Below are 21,202 nucleotides of genomic sequence, written 5' to 3'. Positions count from 1 at the left end.
TTACTGGCCAACAAAGGCATAAGCAACCAGGAAGGGTCAAAATGGGGCCCACTGATGAGAGAAGTGGCTGACTCACCCACTGACTACAACACTGCATTTAGGCCTCCCCAGCTAAATGTTATCTACTGGTATGAAAAACCTGCTCGTTAGAAAACAAATATTGCGCAAGCGGTTGTTCAAATTACATTATCACAGTATTTAAATTTACACGTATAAAAAAAATCCAAATAAACTCCACTAACCTAGACCAAAAACCTCGGTATTTGTGGCTCAGAAAGAAGGAACTACCATGGGAGAGGAACTGGATAAATTAAAGGATACATACAATGCTGGATTCACCACCAATCTCCCTAATGGGTAGAACAGAACTGTTAAACACTGTGTCTTTAATGTTGATGTTATATTGCCAGCAAAGCATTCCTTTCAAGATACCCAAAGTATTCTTTAACCAAATCTCCAGTCTAAGCCCATCATTTCTAGGGCAGAACAAGACATCATTGGTCTGTCTGGTAAAATACTGCAAAATCGCCATATGACGGCAGCCCAGGTATGGCTGACTTCTTGATGTAATACAGCTGTACACCTAGTAGAGATAAATCATTGGATCTTCCAAGACATGACCCAATCCTGCCTACATCACTGAACGTTGGGATCTGGCTCAGAAAGATCCATATAACTTTTTATGTCGAGCCTAGCGGCAGCGCGCATGCACTGCTCACTCTGCAAAACTGCTGTAGTAGAGTATGGGAGAGAAGCTGAGCCCACAGACTTTATTGGCTTGTGTCATTGTCTTTCATAAATGCTGCCGTCGGATTGGTTAATAGGTCTGTTAGTCCCTCCTTAGCGCGGCCTTGGCTTCATTTGTACCCTCCCATGGCGACTGGCTCTTTTACTTTGGTTGTTACACGGGAACTGTTATTTATTCTGTAAACACTATTTACTTAATTGAGTTTCTCTTACTGCAGGCCGGACATGCGCTGCTTCAGCTGAAACTGCTTGTGTTTTTTAAGCAGCACGGCCGCCCCGTAACATTGGCGCCTACCTTCAATCACATTAACCCCGCATTATCTTGTGTCTGTTTCAACCAACCCCCCCCCCCCCCCAAGTAAAATAGATTTAGAAATGATTAGCAAATTAAGTCACGTGAATTCCAGGTAGCACATAATCCTGTGCTAATGGGCTGAAGCTGACAACAGCACATCTGTGTTACATATCATCTGTACTAAAGCCACCTGACGGGTTGCTTTCAAAAGCCTGTTTTATTAACAACACCACCACCATCACTAATACCACCACCACCAATACCACTACCACCAATACCACCACCACCAATACCACCACCACCAATATCACTACCACCAATATCACTACCACCAATATCACTACCACCAATACCACCACCACCAATACAACCACAACCAATACCACCACAACCAATACCACCACAACCAATACCACCACCACCAATACCACCACCACCACCAATACCACCACAACCAATACCACCACAACCAATACCACCACAACCAATACCACCACAACCAATACCACCACAACCAATACCACAGCCAATACCACCACAGCCAATACCACCACAGCCAATACCACCACAGCCAATACCACCGCCACCAATACCACCACCACCATCACCACCAGTACCACTACCACCAGTACCACTACCACCAGTACCACTACCACCAATACCACATCCACCAATACTACCACCACCGTCAATACCGCCACCACCAATAGCACCACCAATACCACAGCCACCACCAATACCACTACCACCAATACAATCACCAATACCATCACCACCAATACTAACACCACCAATACAACCACCACCAATACAACCACAACCAATACCACCACAACCAATACCACCACAACCAATACCACCACAACCAATACCACCACAACCAATACCACCACAGCCAATAACACCACAACCAATACCACCACCAATATCACGTCCACCAATACCACGTCCACCAATACCACGTCCACCAATACCACGTCCACCAATACCACGTCCACCAATACTACCACCGTCAATACCACCACCAAACTACCTCCACCAATACCACAGCCACCACCAATACCACTACCACCAATACAACCACCACAACGAATACCGCCAATACCATCACCAATACCACCACAACCAATACCACCAATATCACCACTACCACCACCAATACCTCTAATACCACCACCTCAGCGCCTCTACATCACTAGTAATAGCAGGGCCACTGTATGAGGCCGGAGCTGCATCCAAGACCATCCCTCCCTCCCTCCATGCCTGCCTGCCATAAAGCACAGCCTGCCCTGCACCAGGAGGTGAAGCCAGGGCCCTACTACAGCTGGAGTGTTTTGTTATTAGGCCAAAGATAGCAATGGCATTACGCAATGCCACACTGCACACTCAAGTCACGGAGAGGGGTGGAAATAGCCCCCACTCCCGCTCTTCCTCCTGAGCCGCAACAGTGTAATCACAGAGTGAAAGGTGTTGGAGCGCTTTGTTTCTGTTTATAGCTAGGATCATATGAAACACTAACTTCACACTTAGTGTCTGTGTAATTTACTACACTAACACATCTTCTTCACTACACTATTTATCACTACTTTGAAGATGTTGCAGGCTGGTCTCTTCCTCTGATATTTACAATCTAACAACTGGCCGAGAAGGCCCTTTATTGCAATGCAATAGGTCTCGCATTTGCGAGAGTTTAGCTATTAGTATTGTAAATGACCGACACCTCTCCCGTTGCCAGCACTGTTGTTTACGCCTGCGGACCGTAGAACAGGGATTCTTGACTCAGTTAATGCTACAAGGCATGCCTGGCATCTTCTTCTAAAGTTACAGGCAGGTGCCATATTGTACTCGCTCACACCACTGGAGTGGTGTCAATGGCTACCCCGTGTAGAGACAAGGGAGTTACACGTGCTCTCAACTTGATAGGAGTGCAGAAGATAGAGGACTTGTTTGAGGGGAACACAGCAAAGAGCTGGGAAGAGATGGCAATCGTAGAGTCGGAAGTAACTCTCCTCACCAGATTTCAGTTTCACAGAACACAGCAGGCACTGCTGAATATCCTGGGCAGCGACTTGTCGGAACCACTGGAACTGGCTCCCCTATCCGATGTCATAAAAACTGGATCGCCGACCCGGATAGTGTAGAAAACATACAAACTGACAATGAGCCACAGGGAAAACCATTACACTAAAGCCTGCTTAGCATGGCAGAAGGATTTGGGCAGGGGAATCAATGACAGTATGTGGAAATACTGCTGCGAAAACACTAAGCGGATATCTTTAAATGGTAGACACAGATTGATTCACTTTAAGTATCTAAACAAGGTCTACTGCACCCCAGTGAGACTATGAAGGTATGGACTGAGGGATGGGGCAGATTGTGAGCGCTGTAGTGCTCAATAGGCACATTTTATTCACTTGGCCTGGCTCTGTCCGGGGATATCTAGGAGACCTAGTCTTTAGGGAATTGGGCCAAGTAACAAATTTGACGCTTTCTCCAGAGCCCGCGCTGACCCTGCCGGGTTATTCTAAACTGATACCAAAAGGGGCCCGAAGGTTGGTTGGCATAGGCTTGCTACTAGGTAGGTGCATGGCAGCGATATGCTGGTCACGTGGCTCGATCCCTACGACAGCTCAGTGGTAAAGAGACATGATGTACTGCAGCACACAAACTGAGAACTTCAGTGAGCTTCTACCACCACGTAGCAGACCTAAGAACGTCTGGGCGCTGTATAAAACATATATGGCAACAAGGGACAAGGATACTGAATCAGTTGCAGTTGTAGACCAAGAGGCGAGAGCGAACAGTCCTGCTGAATAGTGACATCGGGTTTGACTCGACCTTGTTCGCTTGTCATGATGGCTGCTTACTGGTATAGCTGGGGGAGAATTTATTAGGCAATTTCAGGGCCTACTGCCAAGTGCGTACAGAAATGTGGTGTTGAAAGGGGGGGTAGGGGGTGTAGACCAACAACAACATGTCATCTGATATAAATTATCAGCTATTTTGTGGTAATGTGATGTATGCTGTACGTTTTACATATGTAATTGTAATTGCTATATGGAAGGAAACTAAGTCTCTTGGTTGTTTTGTAAAAGCCAATAAAGTATATATTAAAAAAAAAAAAGTATTGTAAATGACAATGCCTTTGATTTATGTTTTAAAACCCAAAACATAATTAAAAGGCATTGTCATTTACAATGCCAATAGCTCAAACTTGCGTGAATGCGACCCCTATTGCATTGCAAATGCTTGTTTTCAATAGGAGCTGATACGCACAGGCATACATCTGGCACCAGAATGGGCAACACAGTGTGGAGGGAAAATACTCGTGAAATAGGATGGCAGGCAAAATGTATGGAAAATATGCCTTTTTTGGGTAGGATCCTTTATGCCAAAGGTGACAACTAACAGCATTACAATGAAGACATTTACTGACATCCAAAAGGGATTCAGCCTACTCAAAACGCATTACTTTTGTTATCTACTACTCAGGCACATGGTCACACCTTACCTGACCACATTAGATGAAATTCCAAAGTATAGTCTCCTCGAAGCCAAATTCATCATGGGCCCTTTGTCCACAAAGAAGACTTCCCAAATGTAGAGAACACTAATAATTTGCTCACTCATCCCACTGTCACTGTAGTGATGGGCTGGGAGGAAGATCAGGAGCCCTGGGTGATTGCGAATGGCAAGAGGCCATGGTTCTGAGGGAGAGCAACAATGCGGAAAGGGTCAGGCTCACACAGTTCAAGTTTCTCCATTGTTTGCACTACACAAGAGCACGCCTGTGGGGGATGGGGAGCAAGAAATTCCAACTTTCCTGCAATGTGCAGGGGGCCGGAAAGAGTTCCTATACTCAGCATGGGGGTTATTAGATTGCAGACACACTGGGATGAGGTGGCATGTGCATGGAATTGTTCTCACATCCCATTGGCCCCTTCTGAACATCATAGAAGGGCATAGACTTATTGTTCCAGTAAAGTGTTCATTGGACTTGAGTTGGGCATCACCAAGAGGGGCATAGCCGAAATATTGAGAACACGTTCCTGGTGCCCTGGATAGCACTGCAGGTTTTAGACAAGTGGGTGTACAAGAAACATGGGTGTCCCCAAAAACATGAATGGCAGTTGGAAACTTTGCAGGATTACTATGGATTTGAGGGGTCTGAGGGTAGTCCTGGTTAATGTATCATGGAAAGGCAGCAGTCTTCAGCTTGTTTTGCCTAATACTGCTACAAAGGTACTTTACACATGAATGCTCACCACCTACATCTGTGCTGTCACTTGACCATATGGAATGTGATGTTGTTGCATTTGAGAAAAGTAATAAAGATTTCTATTTTAAAAAATCCATATAAGCATGTAATACATACTCAATAATATTTAAATATCATTATATGAAGAAACTATGAAAACAAGCTAGTACATCCCTCCATGTGGAGTTTTTCATCTTGAAGTTGTGTAGTCTGAGCCCTTTTACAACACAACCATGCCTCTACAGGCATTGTTCTCCCTTTAACCTTAGTGGGATGAGTAGGCATACATAAGCTGCCTATTTATCTAAATGAAGCTTACTTTGAGCACAACTGACAATAGCAAATATTTAAATCCCATTTTTCAAACCTCAATGTCTGTCCAAGATCTCACCTCAGTTTTCTGTCCATTCCCTTTTATTTCACTTTCTCAAAGTACCCTATGAAAACATCGTCCATTTTCATGACAACCAGATGCACCTCAGCAGTTAACCCAATTCCCACATAACCCTTCCACTCATCGAATCACGTTCTTGCGTACATCCCAGGTAGAATGGAGTAAAGCTCCTCAGATCCCAGGACTCTATCCTGGATAGACACACAATAAATGTTTTGTAAAACTGGAATAGATTTATGATATACACTAACGTAACGTCCATTCAAGGGCTTTAGCTTCTAATTCCAAGGGGTCTCATCCAAACATGATAATCCCAAAATGCCCACCTCAATATTAGGCTGCAAAAGAAATGAGAAATCAGACACATCCTAAGGAGGAACACTGTGTATTGGCCATTTCACAACTGTCAACAATGCTGTGGTGTTTTTTGTTAGACCTACCATGATTACAACATGTAATTCACCCTAATAAGGAAGGCAGCAGAGATTTTGAGAACAATGACACCAACATTTAAGTTGAGGTCGATCTGCTGTGACATATCTTACACACTGGATTCCCTCTTTGGTGTACCTGTTTTTGTATTTCTAAAGCGAAATATCCTAACACTTGCTTAACTTTAAACACTTACACTGCACTTCGCTTCAACTGCAAAGGACTTTTATGTATCATGACATTCATTATAAAAGTGGTATCTTTAGTTTTTTTAACTCCTAAGTTGACTAAGATGTCTGTGCAGCAAACAGTTCCAATAATTAATATTTTAAATTATTTCCACCTGTACACAGGTGTTTTGAAAAGGGGACAGCCCTTCCTCAGGGACTCCTGGATTTACCATAAACCGTTTGAAGAAGACTGTTTAAAAGGGTGGAGGCGGCCAGGTTGAAGGATGTGACTTGGTGATTCAGAAGTGATAAAGGGAGCTTTGCTGTCTGTTCTCCTCCCCCACAGGATTCAATGTTCAATTTGACCATTTCAAATCTCTGGACATTGCAAGTTTGTCTCGTATCTAGCCATTTCCTCATGGCGTAAGATGCTGAATTAAAATAATTATCTCCCGACAGACATACATCCACCTATCAGGGAAAATGATAGACCTGGATCGAGTTATGAATTTTTAATTGCTGGTCTCCAACTTTATTGTCAGAGAAAGCAATGTTTTTCGTTGAATGATTAATGGATGGAAGCCAGCTCATCTTAATATGCATAGTTCATTAGAATACTGGCAACACACATCGAAGGTCCACTGTTAGCTACTCTATTCTACAAAGGATAAATCCCAGAGAGCAAGAAAGATCAAAGGCCGATTCTCACAAATTAATCTAAGGCACTTTAAAAAAAAAAAAAAGGGAAGGACTAGTGAGTACAAATGAACCCGGTCTAAAAACTACCCTGCCATACAAGAATGTGTTCAAAGCCCCACTGTCAGTTCAGCATTCAAAATGCAAAATAAAAAAAAATAATGCTCATAGCACCTATGGAAAAGAAAGTCCAACCAGCACTCCAAAATCAAGCCTTTTAACGATTTCCTAAACAGTAAAACGTCAACCAGAAAACAACAGATGATCAACAGACATTCATATCTAAAATGTCACGCAGCCAGGAGAACATTACAACAATACCTAAAGCTAGGATGCACTGTGCAAAAAGCCGAAGAAATTACTAGAGAAATCTTCAAATATTGGCCTCCCTTAGACCCCCTTCAGTGTCCCCAGCATCTAATGTGAGTGATGTAATCAAATCTATCCTTTACCATCCGCTTTGCTCATCTGTTTGTTGAACAATAAATACTCACGTCGTTCTAGAATAGCAGTGGATGGAGTGACTACAATAAAAATCTGTGTCGAACACGAAGCAGATAAGTGTGACTCTCTGTTGGGCACAGACAGATGTTTATTCTTCTGAGGTCAAATAAATAAGTAAAATCACGCTGAACATTTAACCAAAGGCCAAGATACAAATATGTCAGTTATATAAGTGTATTAGTCTTTTATTTCAGCGAGGAAGCAGGACCAAACGGTTAACAAAAAAGCATCCCTGACTTTCATTTGTCCTCCAGTAACCTCAACTAAAGAAACTTTTTCCAGTAGACTTGTCTACACATTCTTGCAAATGAAAACAATAAGAAGCAGTGAGGTAGTATTGGCTACCGTTCTTACAAAAAACGTGGAATATTGCTGGCACTGAGTCTCCAATGCCTAAAGGTTTCCAGAACTCGGCTATACTGCAGCCACTGCAAACACGCTTCTTCCCCTCAAATTCTCAAAACACACATTTACAAAAATAATTCATCACACTGTTATGACTTAAGCAAAACCCCTGAAAGCGTTTCTGAATTCCAAGTGTATATGATGTATTGTCGATGTTTTGCAAATTACCCAACAGGGTAGCTGCATTGGCTGCAGCCCAAGAGGCTGCCTTTCTTACAATACTGCCAGGGGAGGATGAGCCATTTCAATAACCTACATTTATCAGCAGCATTTGACACCTGGGCAGCGATGGCATTCCGTCAGACTAGTTCCACAAGGTGACCACGGTGTCGCATTCCTCTCTTCATGGGCTGGGTTCCCATTTAAAAGATGCCAACTAAAAGTCACTCTTGGCAATTTCCCCTCAGATACACCCATGAACCATGGCATCAGAGATCCTTCACGCTTGTGCCCATTCCACAGCCTGCCCTCAGCTGCAGGTGTACATTTTCATACCCTTTGCAGGCAAACAAAATGATGCTATAAAGCTAACACGTAGATCAGCAAGCAGAATTATTTCCTCTTCTACTTATTTGGATGAATACGGATAAAACTTATGTTTGCACATCTCAAAGAAAGAACTTCATATTGCTGTACACCGAGTAGCTTTAAACTAATAAACACAGTTGTCCACCTCTTAAAGTCAATGATAATCAGGTCACTCGACTAAACAAATCGCACTCACTGAAAAAACAAGATAAATCCAGTGATTTGCATGAGGTTTTCACATTTTAAGATTAGTCCAAATAGTAAAAAGTTGCCTGCCCGATTGGTTGTCTTTGCATTGTACAACACTGAAATGGTGACATGGTTGGCTATGCTAGTGCTTTTTATGATAATCCCTCGGTCAGAAGCAACAGATTTCATAAAACACGGCTACATAACTGCGATCTGGGAGGAGGAGAATAGAAAATAGCTCCTAAACTGATAAAATAAAGAACTGTTTTTACGGGTAGTTAACAAAGGGCTCTAAGTCTAGTGGGTGATAGGCAGATGAGAAGAAGAGGAAGTACCACTGAAAAGCAGCATGGAGATTGAAGAACAGAAACTAAAAGAAGTGCCAGTAGTAGAGTGAGACTAGTGCAGGCTCAAAAAAATAAGGACGGAGCATACAGGGAGCGGAGTAGAAGCAGAGTCCCCCCCCCCAAAAAAAGCAATCGGGGGCATGGAGCAAAAAGAGAAAAGAACCCGAGCTAGCACCATCATAGAAATGGTGCATGGAGGAAAAATAACTGTAGGGTTGAGAACTAAGTGACACCTGTAGAACACCAATCAGAGAGAAAATAGAGGGGAGAGGTGGGCTTATGCCATGAAAAATTCTGGTAAGAAAGACCTTCTTGGTATGTTGACGTGCTCGCAGGCAAAAGTTGACGTGCTCGCTGGCAAAAGATGCCTTGGACATAGGGAACTGCCAGTGAGCAATACACTCTGTTCAGACGAGCTTTGAAGACACAGCTCTAAATCAAAGTCCAACAAGAAAGGAAAAACTACTTTAAATATCAATTCTACACAATGGCACAGATTTGAGATCACTGATACATACATTTCACAACGCACTGCTCAAGGGGCACGAACATGACACAGAGATAACAGAAGTGTACTTTGAAACAAAGAAGGCACTCGAAGCACACCAATGCAGAAAAAGAGACTAACACCCCAGCAAGTTTATTTTTTACAGAGGTAACAGAAACAAGACAATGCCAAAACAGTAGAAACATGTTTTATATCATGTTTTTTGCTCTGCAGAAAGAAATAGCCGTTCCACTTAGCTATCTTTCTCCTAATGAGCAAATAGACCAAGACGTGGTTATTCTCACAAACAAGGATCGCTTTCCCAGTGCCTGCTAAACTTTTCAAATGCCAGCCTATGCTCGCACTTCCAACCCCTCAAGGCCACACAGCTTTCCTTCTCTTAGTGACATAAACTGCATGTTTTGGTAAAATAATTTAAATCTATATCTGAAAAAGGGTCCAGTGAAATCATGAAAACTTGTACATCTCTGGGAAAAGTAGAAATACCGTGGATGTAATGCTTGACATAAACGCAGACACAAATAATTTCTCTGGGCCGTATTCCAGTCCATCTTTTGTCCCATTGTGCCATTTTAGTCAAGAACCACCCTAATACAGAACAGGCGCGCACCTGCCCCAGTAGGTGCAGTCCAGCCTGAACTGCTAGGCCAAGTCTCTTCATGGGCCAGGGGACGCACAGATGGGCAAACCCGTCGAACTGAAGAAAACTAAAAGGCCCTGGATCACTTATAGGTGCTGGTCTAATAAAAAGGCATTATCAACCCCATAAAGATGGATAGTAAAAATTAAAGATGGTACCAACAGTATTCAATATGGCGCAGAAGGAAAATGCTCGTTGAGAACAAACATCTCGTCTTCCCGCTATAGACTGCAGCTACAGTAACAAGGGCATCGATTGCTGGCTCGTATTTATTTCTGGTTTTATCGACATCCTAGTAGAGTATGTGAACCGAGTGAGGAACCTATTACGTCCCCGTGAAGAGAGGGCTCCATTAAGATAACGATCTTAATGGGTGGTGCCTGAAACGCCTCTTAATTGCAAAAGGACTGACAGGCCCTACTTGAAGAACGGACGTTATAAAACCAAACAAACACAGTGGCCGCGTTAGACTCGGAGCTAAAGCCTTGGGCTGTTGAATGCTGCAGGAGGACAGGAAAGACCTACCTAAAGGTTGCCGCCACCGCCAGGAGTCATTTGAGGCAGCGAGGAAGCCCTGCAGGACGCCGCCACCGCCAAGAGTCAAACACCAGCTGACTCCACGCGCCGCCGCTCCGGGACCACAACTCCCGGCAGCCTACGCGGCGGCGCGCGTTACTGACGACGCGAAGGCGCCAGGAGGCGCTCATAAGCGCCGCAGCTACCGGCGGAGCGGGGGGAGACAGGAAAGACCTACCTAAAGGTTGCCGCCACCGCCAGGAGTCATTTGAGGCAGCGAGGAAGCCCTGCAGGACGCCGCCACCGCCAAGAGTCAAACACCAGCTGACTCCACGCGCCGCCGCTCCGGGACCACAACTCCCGGCAGCCTACGCGGCGGCGCGCGTTACTGACGACGCGAAGGCGCCAGGAGGCGCTCATAAGCGCCGCAGCTACCGGCGGAGCGGGGGGAGACAGGAAAGACCTACCTAAAGGTTGCCGCCACCGCCAGGAGTCATTTGAGGCAGCGAGGAAGCCCTGCAGGACGCCGCCACCGCCAAGAGTCAAACACCAGCTGACTCCACGCGCCGCCGCTCCGGGACCACAACTCCCGGCAGCCTACGCGGCGGCGCGCGTTACTGACGACGCGAAGGCGCCAGGAGGCGCTCATAAGCGCCGCAGCTACCGGCGGAGCGGGGGGAGACAGGAAAGACCTACCTAAAGGTTGCCGCCACCGCCAGGAGTCATTTGAGGCAGCGAGGAAGCCCTGCAGGACGCCGCCACCGCCAAGAGTCAAACACCAGCTGACTCCACGCGCCGCCGCTCCGGGACCACAACTCCCGGCAGCCTACGCGGCGGCGCGCGTTACTGACGACGCGAAGGCGCCAGGAGGCGCTCATAAGCGCCGCAGCTACCCGCTTCGCGGGACGCGAGCGGGACGCCCGGGGCTAAGCCCGGGCAAAGGGCGGGCCCTCTACGGCCCTCATCGGCAGGAAGAGGCAGGGGCAGGGCCAGAACCCCTGTTTCTACGGAGACATATTTACAAGTAAGACACAGTCCCCCAGTTGTATACCGTGTTATATATATGGCAACCAAAAAGAAACCTGCTGTTGTTCCCGCTAATACCATGGATAATTATGTTGTGCAAACTGTAAAGAAAATTAACGAACAAAGGAGAGAATCATTAGGGCTAAGCCAGTCACCAGATTTGCGCAGATTAAGTCCTACCTTGCCTATGTCAGCTGAAGACAGTCCTTTTGTGATGGTGGACACAAGGGTATCAACTAATGAATCACCCATGATTGAGTCTGACAGTCAGCCACTGATCACGCTAGTATCTCCTGTTATTTTGAATGTAGACTTTGATAGCATTATTGATTCTGACCCAGACACTGTTACTGGTCCTGTAGAGGATGATTCACCTCTAATTGAGCATACACCTCGACCTGTGCGTGCCTGTGTGAAGAACCAACGGAAACAGGGAGGTCAAAGACCAAGAGCGAAAAGGAAAAGAACATTATCTCCAGGTCCCGCGAGAGCTCCCCCAAAGGCAGTAGGGGACGGGACTGTAAGAAATAAAGGAGAAGATGAATTGTTTGCTAAACTGCTTGAGGTTGTAGAGGGTAAACTTATCGAAATTGTAAAACCTCTGATCTCAAAAATAGATAAGCTTCAGGCGGAAGTTAAAAGGCTTGGAGGTCTGCAAACTAAGCTGACGGAGGAAATAGGTAGTCTTAATACTTTAATATCTGCAAAAAACACTATAGAGGGTGTTGATCATGCCGTAGAAGGGATATCTGGCGGGTTGACTGATCTAGCCCATACGTTGGCCCCCAAAGTTAATCATAATATTACAACAGTAGAAGGGTGTCCGTTGTCAGTTAATATTCCACAAGCACAAGCCCACGGTACAGACCCTCTACAATTTATTGAGGAAGCTTCACCTGTTGTATTAGTGTTAGCTAATGTACCACAGTTGGATGATGGCATCATCGAGTCAGCCAGCTCTCTGAGTAGTAAGGCCCTTCACTGGCTCTCTGGTAATATGAGGTTAGCGCCTGGTGGTTTACAGCAATTAGCGCAAGATATCAAAACAGTTAAACGTATTCCCTGGATAGGGAACCGCCCTAAAAGATTTAAAGGGGATTGCGTGGCGATAACATTTGCTCATCCCAATATACTTCCCAATGTCTTAACACATATTTTTCCACCTCAGCGTAGAAGAGGTACGGTGGTTCCCCTAACATTAAAATTTTTCCACGGGGAACAACAAAATGTAACCCTACCGAAAACGCCTGCATTGGGATGGGATAACAATTTGATCAACAATCTGAATCTGCATAATCGCTGGGCATCCCCCTTAGTACCTAGTCTGCTATTGCATAATAGATTTGATGCCCTGTCTGGTCTTAACAACTGCGATTGACAAGAGGTCAGACATGAGTCTGTCGCAGTGGTGGCAGGAGTAGATTTACATCAGCCCCCAATTACAATCGGTAGTATACTGCCTAAGCCTGTGGGTATATCCCGTAATACCCTAGTGGGGGCAACATCAACAACTTGCTTTATTGCCAGTTGGAATATAGCAGGACTGGTTTCCAAATTAAATGTACCAGGGTGGTTAGAACTAATTAGAACATTTGATATCTTATGCTTACAGGAGACCTGGTGTTTAAATTTCCAGGGGCTTGACGGGTTTGTAGCCTATGAGTTACCAGCAGTGGCAACTACTTCAGGGAGGGCCAAAGGAGGGTTGCTAACTCTGATTTCTGTGAAAATGCGTATCAGGGTGAAGGAATATATTATAGTGGGCAATAATTCTCAATTACTATGGTTAGCGGATGAGGCAGGTAAAAACATTTTGTTGATTAATATGTACAATAACGTTTTTGATGCCAGTAGATATACGGTTATTGTAGAACTTGATGTCGCAATCAAACAACTGATGAAAACCTCCAATACGGATTTTGAATACATATATGTTGGTGATTTTAATACTTCTGTTTGCCCTCTCTCTAATCAAAGGTTGTGTGGTAATTTGAATCGTGTTGGAGAGCCAGTTATGCACTTCAAACATAATACATATGGTGAAACTCTGAACTCTTTCCTATTCGCTTATGACTTAGAGATTTTAGAGACTGAACAGGATGGGAAGGGCGTTAGTTTGCCAACCTTTGTAGGGCGAGGGGCGAACACTGTGATCGATTTTATTTGCATGTCTTCCGAATTAGCTGATTTTAGTTCTGATGTCAAGGTTGTAGATTATATGGTTAGTGACCACAACTGTCTTGTTATTGAAACAAGGTTTTGGAAAGCTTGTATAATTCCAGATAGTAGTGCTATTACAAACATTGAAGTACATAGGCCGAATGGATTCAGAATAAGGTGGGCAGGGGATAAGGCTGAAGTAACCTCAAATTGCATTATCTCCTGTTGTTTAAATGATATTATTTCTATTACTGATGAGAATTCAAATATGATGGCCTGTATCTCCCATTTCACAAAAATCAATGTTTTTATTAGCAGTAAGTTTACTAGGTCTGCTGGAAATTCTAGCTACAAGGCCAGGGGATGGTTTGATAACGCATGCACTGTGGCATTGAAAACATTAAAAAAAGCATTATCTACAAAACCTAGAGATAAAACAGTTGTAGTTAAGCTTAGATCTGATTATAATTTAGCTCTTAGGCAAAGGAAAGCTGAATTACGTGAGGAAGCTTGGGAGCGATTTGATCTGGCGGCTGTATCGAATAACTGTACGCTTTTTTGGGCAGCAGTAAATAGCCCTTTTCTTAGAGATGATAAACTTCCCACGCTAACCTCAAACGTGGGTAAGGAGTCATGGGTACAGCATTTTTCTGCCATTTTTAATCCTGACATGGTAACGTTGCCAGAAAGTTGCTCTTGGCCAGTACTTAATTTAGATATCACCTTACAGGAGGTCCTAAGTAGTATCAGGGCTAGCAAGGGCGGTAAGGCCCAGGGACCCGACGGTGTCCCAGTTGATGTATATAAATTTGCGCCCGAGACTTGGGGGCCAGTACTAGCCAAAGTTTTTAATGCCGCTGTTCGCTATACTATTCCGTGTACATGGTCGGAATCCATAATAGTTCCAATTCATAAAAAAGGGGACCGAGGAAACGCCAAAAACTACCGGCCAATCTCGCTATTGGATTCGTCGGTTAAGATTATGAGTCGTGTACTCCTCGTTCGATTGGAAGAATGGGCTGAGTCTAATAAAATAATGACAGACTGCCAATATGGGTTCAGGAAAGGGAGGGGTTGCATTGAACAATGCTTAAATCTGGAGCTACTGATTGGGAAATATACCCGTGCGAAAAAGGGTTCACTTTACCTCTGTTTCGCTGATTTGAGCAGTGCTTTTGACCTAGTGGATCATGCCATATTATGGACCACCTTGTTAGAAATGGGAGCACCGAGGGAAATCATATATTTTTTGGCCCGTTTATATGAGAGGCTTAGCTCGTGTGTCCGGTATGGGCCCTCGGGCGAATGCACAGACAAATTCAAGGTCAGGAGAGGTATCAGACAAGGGTGTGTATTGGCACCCTTGCTCTTCACTCTGTTCATTAACGAAATAGACTCGGTCTTACAGAGGGCGCCAGCCGACGCACCTAGAGTAAACACAAGTACCATCCCTGTGTTACTCTATGCGGACGACGCTGTGCTGCTCTCTAGGACTCCCCGGGGTCTACAGCTTTTGATTGACAAATTTGTGGCCTTTATTGAGAAAAGAAAGTTGGTCATTAATAAAAGCAAAACATTTGTGATGGAGTGCGGAGCTAGCAAGGTAAAAATTAAAAAACCCTATAGGTATCTCATTGACGGCCAAGTGGTGCAGTCTGTGGAAAACTTCTGCTACCTGGGAGTTAATTTTTCCAAAAATGGTCGCTGGGACGTCGAGCACAAGGTGGTGCGCGACAAAATGATCAGGAGCGCCAATGGAATATTTGCATTCGCAAGTAAGTTAGGTAGTAGAAGGCCTAAAGAAATGCTCAAGATTTTTGAAGCCAGGTGTCTTTCGGCTGCCCTCTACGGAGCAGGGGTATGGGGGGTATCCAGGGTCGAATCCCTCCAGGTTGAAGAGAATATGTTTCTGAAAAAGTTGTTGTGTCTCCCGACTTCTACTGCTAATAGTTTGGTCCACAAAGAACTAGGACTACATCATATAAATGATCTATTATTGTTGAGACCTTTGATGTTGTGGCGTTCAGTCTGGATGAAAGACGAAACCTCATTTAATAGGGCCATTATTGAGGATTGTTTACGCCTAGACTATTTTCTTAGAATCCCATGGATTAAGTACACAATTGATTCTTTCTCTAGTGTATTTGGGCTTAACGTTACATTAGATCACTGTTCTGCCTCGGATCTCTCCAAGGAGAGTCTGAAATTAACTTTTTTAAATCATTGTGCAGAAAGACGAGCTACGGATGATCTTAAACTTTCTACTTGTATACGTTATAACCATTTGAATGAATCTGTGGGCCTACACCCTTACCTCGTCCAGGTGACTAAAGGGCAACATCGGTTTGTTCTCACCAGGATGAGGATGGGTACGGTCCACCTATTGGTTGCATTCCCTGAGATTAAGAAGCGCCCTACTGGTCCATGTCGGTGCGACAATTTTTCAGAACAAAGCACAGAGCACTTTTTGTTTATATGCAACCTGTATAGCGAATGTCGTAAATTCTTTTTAAAACCTCTACTTATTAAATTTGGAGCAAGAACTGTTAAAGCGGCAATGAAATTACTTTTTAACTTGCATCACCCTGACATCTGTTTTTATACGGCTAGTTTTTTACTCAGGGCCATCAGCTATAGGAAAAGCATGATTTTTTAAACATATTTATCAATATTTTTACTCTATCATATTTATTGGAAAATTTTTAAATGTGTTATTTGCTTATTATATGTATCTTACCGTATTTGTAGCTGATTGCGATTGACCAAGTGCATTTTCTTCTTTTATTTGTATTGTTGTATGTACTTTTATGGACATGATTTACATGTTCCGAATAAAGTTTTGAAATTTGAAATTGAAATTGAATGCTGCAAGATGAAACTAGTCTCCAGCAGGCCTGGCTTCTTTGCGCCGCACCCGTTTGTTGAGAGTTGGGCTGCTCGGTTGCTACGCGTGTTGCAGCAGTCGCTTCTGTGTCAGGTGTACTCGGGCTCCGGATAGGGCGGACCCCAGGTTGCTCTCAGCCACGGTCGCAGCGCCCAAGGGTGCTGCTGCCTGTCATAAATCACAGTCCATGCCGCCGGAGCCTGTCACCATCAGCAACCAGGCTGATCTAAGCTTTCCCATTTCAATGTTGTCCTGGGCTTGTCCGTCCACAACTGCTCGAGTCCTCTGGCGCCCGTCACTGTCTGCACAAGCAGGCTGCAGGGTGAAGGTCTCTCGGACTGTACCAAGCTTGTAACTGCAGGACTCAGGTTGAATTGGCCTTGTTGTTGCACAGGCCCACGGTGCAGGAAATTCACATCTTGAAAGCAGCCACCTAAGCGCACCGGCGGATGGAAGTTACATCATGCACACTTTGCCCCCAAAGGCTGCATGATTGCAACAAATGGTAATGGTTGACCTTGTGCGTCCCCCCAACATTAACAGGCTCCTATTAGCTTGGTGGAAATGACTGAATGTAACGGGGTCATTTTCACCCCATTTACTTATTCTTGGCGCCACTTTTTTACCTCTATCAACTATGGGCATCCAGGGCAATATCAATAGTAGCAAGGAGCTTAGTTAGCTGTTAACTCTTGCTACCCCGTCTACTTCTAATTAAACGGGCATCCTTGCATGCCAGTTAGTGTCTATGTGACCAACAAACGCCATGGATGTCTGAGCGAAAAGTGCCACTATTATCAATATTTCAGGTGACCTCAATACTTCCAAATGTACCGTCCTTTCTTTAAAGGAGCCTCAGCTGTGTTTAGCAACTGCTAAGCGCTGTGCATGCACAACGACTTCTGCTTTAAATAATAAGGATGGCACTGTGTGTCACTGATGCACATCATGTCCCCTCATTACAGCCTGTACAAAGACAGCCTAGAATAAACCGCTATGTTCTAGAGTCAACATAGACGCCGTAGATGCCAGGAAGATATTACCAAATGCAAAAACAACAATTGATGGACAGAATGCAGAACAATGTCATACATTCACCCCAGTACAGAGATCTGGGCCTGAATCCATCGTGTTTTTGCACTCCACACCACCCCAATTCAGACATGGCCATATGCAAATCAGCCTTGACCCTGTGCCTCATGGGAACAGTCCAGCCTGAACTGCCAAGCCATGTCTTTCCTGGACCGGAATCAAGCATCCTAGGACCGGTTTCTGGCTATCAGCCGTCTTCAGTCAGGATAGCTTGACTCCAGTGGTGTGGAGAGCATGGGACTCGCGTCTGTACTGGGGTGAATGTATGACATTGTTCGGCATTCTGTCTATCAACTGTTGTTTTTGCAGGAAGATATTACCAACCTGAAATAACGGAGCGATTGAGTGTACAAAACAATAGCTCATGCTTTTTGTACCCCACAAATTACTTCGATCCATAGCTCAGCGGCCAGACTCATCCTCAACCTTCCCAGACAAACCCACACCACTCCCCAAGTCAAGAAACCACAATGACTCCCAATACAGAAGAGATGTCAGTTTAAGATGCTGACCCACGCTTACAAAGCCCTGCACAATGAAGGACCAGCATACATCAACAAATGCATGACCTTCCACCAACCGACCAGACAGCTACAATCCGCCTCCCTCGTCCTCAAAGCCAGCCCACGGGTCCACCAAAACAACAGCGGAAGACGCTCCATCTCACACCTGGCAGCCAAAGCCTGGAACGACCTACCCATCACCTCAGGTCCTCTCCAGAAAATTAGGAAAGAAATCAAGACCTGGTTGTTCGAATTAATCAGATCACCTAGCAAGTCCAGCGCCTTGAGACCCTCACGGGTGATTTGCCGCACTTTACAAATCCTGATTGATTGATCAATCACATTCACAACACTTAGCACTACCTCATCTCTCGGTCTTTACCAACTTAAATGTTCATGTATCTTCTATGCCTGAATGTACTGTATCGGATCCATCCCACACATCTGTCAGTAATCTATCCCGCTTACCAAGAACTGTATACCCTACCCACACTCCCATCTCGCTTTATGGAACCCACCTTCCCCATTCAACTCAACCCTTCTGCCATATTCCACTGCATCCCACCAGTGCCCTAAACACGAGAGCAGGAACTGAGACGGGTATTAACGATTTCTAACGACTACGTAAAGCATTCCAGTTCACAGTAAATGTATTTCATGTAGAGACCCTGAAAATGGGACTCGTTTATGGCGCTAGTGGGCCACCGTTGATTATCCTCAGATCTATCATATAGCACTGAAGTATATTTATTAAAGGGGTTTGTAAAGCGCCTGGTGACGCCTCCCGGCGTGTCCCCGCGCTATGGAGAAAGAGTGTTAGGAGCAGAAAATAGAACCACTACAAAGTGAATAAAAGGGTTTTTAGCATCTTTCTAAAAGAGGCCTCATTCGCTTCTAGCCTAATGTTCGTGGGGAGGAGATTCCAGTTCTTGGCCGCCAGTAAGCGGAAGGACTTGCCTCCCATTCTGGCTTTTTTGGGGCGCGATGTTCTGAGCAAGCCCATTCCTTTGGATCTAAGGGATCTATTCGGCTCATACAGAGATGCCAGATCAGATAGATAGGAAGGAGCTTTATGATGAATAATCCTATGGCACCAGAGGAGAGCTTTAAATAAAATCCTCTTGCTAATAGGTAACCAGTGGAGGAAGGCCAAAGAGGGTCCGGAGGGGGCTCTACGGGGGAGTCTTAACACCAGGCGTGCTGCAGAATTCTGCAGGACTTGTAGCCTCCTGATGTTTTTAGCAGAAGTGCCCAGGAGCAACACGTTCCCATAATCAATACGGGATGTGATAAGTGCCTGAGTCATGGTCCGCCTGGAATTCAGTGGAAGCAAATCCAGGGTACGATTGAGCGTTTTCATTACTCCAAAGCATTTACCAACTGTTTTCTTGATTCATCACCCATCGTGCTACTTCACCCAACCCACCTTTGATATTCAATGCACACCCTATTTTTACTAACACATCTCCAAGCACCCCACATGCACCATCAACCCACTATCCTGCTGAGTGATAACATCTATAAACCGCACTCAGAGCAATCAGCCAATCCACCTGCCACATACCACCACACTCAGTCCCACTTCCTCTTTACCCACCAGTGTCCTGCGACCCCCCAAGTCTTCCAAACACATGGAGTCCTCCCCCGAAGCCCAGAATGTCCCAGCCCCTGAGCCCACCTCGGGGGGGCTGGTATTCTCACCTTTTCCTCCCCTGTGCTGGCACGGCGCTGCTCATTCATTCAGTGAGAGGGGCGGCGGCGGTGGTGTACTCTCTCGGGGGCGCCCGGGCTCGCGCTGGCCCTCTGCGGCCGCTGGCTGTGCCGCGTCGCCGCCACCGTGGATCTGAAGCTCAGCGGCCGCCGCATTCGGGACGAACGCTGAATGTTTTCATACAAACAGTCCAGCTCGGAAGCCACTCCGCCTCCGGGCCTGCAGCCTGTGTGACGTCACCGCGCACGCCACGCCCTCTGTCACCCTCTCTGCGGGTCACTCGCAGACAGTGGCGCTGCTGTCTGCTCGCGCGCCGCCCGCAGGAGGACTGCCGCTACTGCAGCAGAGGCGCTGCTGAGGCGTCTCGCCCGCCAGGTTTGCCTTCACCAGAAAGAGAGAAATGCCACCCAGCCTAAATAATGATGCATTTCTGTCAAAGTTGAGGCGCATGTCCCCGTGCTTGTGTTTCACCAGTTTTAAGATGCTGTATTTAAATAACCACACGAAGTGAGCTTACCCCGTGCACTGCAGCTTAATTCATCCAAAGACATTTATACATGTTCCTTTATACTGACAGGAAACGGTGGCTGGAACAAGCTGTAATTCAATACCAGTACAGAAACAGACCCACAAGGAAAGAGATGACCAAGCAGCCTGCTTGCTGGCCAAGCTCAAATGATCTCCAGGACAACCAATGATACATTGCAGAATTCTATGTTCCACAGAAGGAGCATGTAAATATAAACAAGCACCGGTAAAAAAAAACAACTATAAACATAGTTAAAGATATAAAATAATTAACATCAATAAACATATAATGGAAAATGAAAATCAATATACAACATAGTCTTTAAATTTAGGAGGTACTTTGACATGCGTAGCTTTACTACAGCTGGACCTAGCAGTGGAGGTGGGGCCTAACCACCTGCGTGTCACACGATTACAACAGGCACTGTAATCCACACCTAGTGCTGCTGTATGGGCAAATCTCATGTGTGGTCTTTCAACCTATTATTTATAGCCTCTGGCTGTGCCCGGCCAGAGGCTGTAGTACAGTTACATCCAGGGCAGGAAGCTACCCCAAAAAGAGTAATCCTTCCTGACTTGTCTCTTAATCCTGCCGTGAATCTTGCCCACAAAGTCCTTGGGGGCGATGGTGAGACCAAAGGGAAGCACAGAAAACTGAAAATGTTTCTG

The 21,202-nt window shown here is 45.3% G+C and overlaps 1 protein-coding gene across 1 annotated transcript in view; it reads right to left on the bottom strand.

Moving 5' to 3' along the window:
- The window catches only part of AGTPBP1 (ATP/GTP binding carboxypeptidase 1), a 1,069,504-nt gene extending 1,049,237 nt beyond the window's left edge, over positions 1–20,267 (bottom strand). The window contains exon 1 of the mRNA XM_078675801.1: positions 19,996–20,267. The gene's annotated coding sequence lies outside the window, so the exon portion shown is untranslated. The remainder of the gene's footprint in view (positions 1–19,995) is intronic.
- Positions 20,268–21,202: the final 935 nt, after the last annotated feature.

The sequence above is a fragment of the Lissotriton helveticus genome, chromosome 2_1 (assembly GCF_964261635.1).
Source record: "Lissotriton helveticus chromosome 2_1, aLisHel1.1, whole genome shotgun sequence".
NCBI classification, from domain to species: domain Eukaryota; kingdom Metazoa; phylum Chordata; class Amphibia; order Caudata; family Salamandridae; genus Lissotriton; species Lissotriton helveticus.
This window is presented reverse-complemented; position numbering and strand designations above follow the sequence as displayed.